The sequence below is a fragment of the Suncus etruscus genome, chromosome 11, assembly GCF_024139225.1.
Source record: "Suncus etruscus isolate mSunEtr1 chromosome 11, mSunEtr1.pri.cur, whole genome shotgun sequence".
In the NCBI taxonomy this organism is placed as follows: domain Eukaryota; kingdom Metazoa; phylum Chordata; class Mammalia; order Eulipotyphla; family Soricidae; genus Suncus; species Suncus etruscus.
The window spans coordinates 63,346,655-63,350,775 of NC_064858.1; the positions used below are offsets into that span (position 1 = coordinate 63,346,655).

The 4,121-nt window shown below is 41.1% G+C and overlaps 1 pseudogene; it reads left to right on the forward strand.

Moving 5' to 3' along the window:
* Positions 1–2,190: 2,190 nt before the first annotated feature.
* On the forward strand, positions 2,191–3,583 carry LOC126022297 (RNA-binding motif protein, X chromosome-like; annotated as a pseudogene).
* Positions 3,584–4,121: the final 538 nt, after the last annotated feature.

Below are 4,121 nucleotides of genomic sequence, written 5' to 3' on the forward strand. Positions count from 1 at the left end.
TCCTGTGTCTCCTTGAAGAAATGCAAGCTGTGGAGCTGAGTGTCTACATTAGTCTTTATGCACCAGTCCCCCTAAGTATCTATCTGCAATATAACTAATAGTGATAAATATTTTAATCTTGAAATTGTCAAAAGAGTAGATTTTAATTTTAATGGAAATAATTTTCATTATGTGAGATATTAGTTAATAAAGTAATTTTAGTAAATGTATTATATGTCTACATTGCATATTTTAAATAAATATGTTGAATTTGTCAGTTATATAAAAAATTAAAAGGTAGTATTTAAAAACATATTTGCAATATTTATTGCTGTGAATAATACAATATTGAAGAGTTAATCTTCTATATTATTTTACTACCAAAACTATATTTAGACAATTAACTACTGAGGTGCATTAAATGAATGTGTATAAATATAATTCAATTATAAATAATTTTATTACTAATTTTGAGCTTTTAATTTAGTAAAAGCTGATCATTCTACAATTTTTAAAAGTAATTTAATGTTATAAAAATTCTAAAGTTGTAGATTATATAGTGAATATATTGATATTATTCAGATCCATACAGTAAAAAAACACTGAAAATTACTTGACTATAAAAAGTTCTGTATTTTGTAGTTTAAAAAGCATGTATAATCTGAAAGCATACGAAGGTCAAAACTTCTTAATATTGAAAGCAATTTTTGCATGTGATAACTTGATATTTAATTCAAGCAAACAAACTTTCTGGAAACCATTATCATCTCTATTTGTACCTGAATGTAGACAATCATTTTCTAAAATGTTTATTATACTGAAGAAATCTGAGAGACTGAGGTGCCCTGGACATGCCTGAACAGGGTGAGTCCAGGTCATCAACATCTTTACTGAGGGCAGTGGGTTTAAGAACAAACCCCGCATAGAATCCCTGAAGAAAGTTGAGAAACTGAGGTGCCTTGGACACGCCTGAACAGGGTGAGTTCAGGTCGCCACTGCTGACACCACTACTGAGGGCTCCAGAGTGCTGTGGGTTTGAAACCACAACTATGCAGGTTGGGGCCAGAGGAGTGTGGCCATGAAGTGAAGCAGAGTGGCTGCACGCATCTCTATTAAATGAACTCCACCATAAAATGTAGAAAAAACACACAACAAGCGTGACAATGGGGAAAAAATGCAAGCCAACATAGGAAATATCAATAAACGAAGTGGCAGCTCCGATGACCTGAAAAATGCCAACCATCTAATCATATCTAATCATATAAGGAGCTTAGAGGATATATAGAGGATGTTCACAGAACTCAATAAAAGCATAAATCAAGCTGAACAGACAAAAAGACAGAAATCAGAAAACTTCAGACTGAAATAACAGGACTGAAAAACTTGGTAGATGAAAGAAAAAACTCAATAGAAAGCCTTTCCAACAGAAGTTAAAGACAGAAACAGTGACCTGGAATACAAAAAACTCCATATACAGCAGAACAAATTGGAAAAGAAATACAAAGCAAATGATCAAATATTGAAAAAAAATTAAGAAATGTGAGCAGATAAAAATTGAAGTCTTTGATAAATTCAACAGAATGAACATAAGACTCATTGGAGTCTCAGAGACCCAGGAAGAAAATCCCCAGAAAAAATAAACAGTCAAGGACATCATTACTAAGAAACTCCCAGAGCTAAAAACAGCCTGTAACCAAATTCTGCATGCCCAGAGAATACCACCTAAAAGAGACCCAAAGAAAAGCACCCAAAAACACATCATAGTCAGAATGATGAATCCCACAGATAGGGGTAGAATATTGAAAGCAGCAAGGTCAAAAATGAAAATTACATTCAAAGGGCATTCTTAAGATTACAGCAGACCTCTCACAAGAAACCCTCAAGGCCAGAAGGCAGTTTTGGGATATAGTGACAAAACTCATTTAAATAAATGATTTACCTAGAAATACTATACCTAGCCAGACTCACTTTCTGATTTGAAGGAGTATATATGGCTCCAAGGATAAACAACAGCTCAGAAACTTTACAGACTCAAAACCAGCCCTAAAACAGAAGCTGAAAGGTCTACTTTGAGGAAAGAAACACCAACAGATACACCAAACATCTAAACAAAGATGATACAAAATCCCATGACAATTATCTCTCTCAATGTCAATGGACTAAATGCACCTGTAAAAAGACACAGTGACGCTTGTTGCGCAATAATGCTGGCTGCGGGTTCCTTTTCCCGGGTCTTGAAGCTGTCAGTGCGCCCTCGTGCCTAGGTGGCTCGCAAGCACCCAGCTGCCCCTTGAGACCAACACAAAGCCAGCATCACTCCCTCCCGATTTCTTTGCCCAAGGGGCAAAATGGTTGAAGCCGATGCCCGGGGAAACTTTTTATCGGTGGGCTGAATACAGAAACCAATGAGAAAGCCCTTGAAGCCGTGTTTGGCAAATATGGACGGATAGTGGAAGTTCTGTTGATGAAAGATCGTGAAACCAACAAGTCCAGAGGATTTGCCTTTGTCACCTTTGAAAGCCCCGCAGATGCCAAGGATGCAGCCAGAGACATGAACGGGAAGTCCTTAGATGGGAAAGCCATCAAGGTAGAACAAGCAACCAAGCCATCTTTTGAAAGTGGAAGACATGGTCCACCTCCCCCACCAAGAAGCAGAGGCCCCCCCCAGAGGCCTTCGAGGTGGAAGAGGCGGCAGTGGAGGAACTAGGGGGTCACCCTCGAAGTGGAGGGCACATGGATGATGGTGGCTATTCCATGAATTTTAATATGAGCTCTTCCAGAGGGCCACTTCCAGTGAAGCGAGGACCACTACCACGCAGTGGGGGTCCACCTCCCAAAAGGTCTGCTCCCTCAGGACCAGTTCGCAGCAGCAGTGGAATGGGGAGAAGAGCTCCCGTGTCCCGAGGAAGAGACAGCTATGGGGGTCCCCCTCGGAGAGAACCCCTCCCTTCCCGCAGAGATGTGTATCTGTCACCAAGGGATGATGGCTACTCAACGAAAGACAGCTACTCCAGCGGAGATTACCCGAGTTCCAGGGACACCAGGGACTACCGCCACTCCACGAGACTACACCTACCGGGACTATGGGCACTCGAGTTCCCGTGATGACTATCCCTCCAGAGGCTATAGCGATAGGCTGAGACCGAGACTATTCGGACCATCCGAGTGGCAGCTCGTATAGAGATTCCTATGAGAGTTATGGTAACTCTCGTAGTGCGTCACCCACGCACGAGGGCCCCCACCATCATATGGTGGAAGCAGTCGCTATGATGATTACAGCAGCTCACGGGATGGATATGGTGGAAGCCGAGACAGTTACTCAAGCAGCCGAAGCGATCTCTACTCAAGTGGCCTCGATCGGATTGGCAGACAAGACCGAGGGCTGCCCCCTTCCATGGAAAGGGGGTACCCTTCGCCACGCGATTCCTACAGCAGTTCAAGCCGTGGAGCCCCAAGAGGTGGTGGCCGTGGAGGAAGCCGATCTGATAGAGGGGGTGGCAGAAGCAGATATTAAAAAAAGGCAACCAAACAAACCAAACAAACACACAAAACAAAACTTTGGACCAAAATCCCTGTTCAAAGAAACAAAACAAACACCACACACACACACACACACACACACACACACACACACACACACACACACAAGAAAGTGGAATCTATTATAACTATTCCAAGGACTACTTACTCAAAAGAAAAAGTTGTGTGACCTTTTTTTTTTTAGAAAAAAAATTTCCTGTTAAGTTCCCCTTCCATCAGACTTTCTGTTTCTTGTGAGGAGAAAAAGAAAAGTACGGACCTGTTTAATCTTATTTGATCCCTTTTATGACATTGCTTTAAGCAAGCAAATGTTTCATGTGTTAAGACTTGACTTGTGTACTTTCTAATGTTGTAATTTCCCAGTAAAAGTGTCCCTAAGTCACCACTTACTGATCTTTCTCTCTCCCCCCAGTAAATAAAGCAAGCAAATCTCAGATCTTCCACACATATCTAGCCATATAAAAATGGAGAGATGACTACTGCTTACTTGTTCAAACAAACTAGCTACTATAGAAAGGGTGGTTTGGGTTATGCGATGTAGGATTTCAGTTGTCTTCGAGCTGAAATCACCCATGTTCTCAGTCGCCCATGTTCTCGGTCTG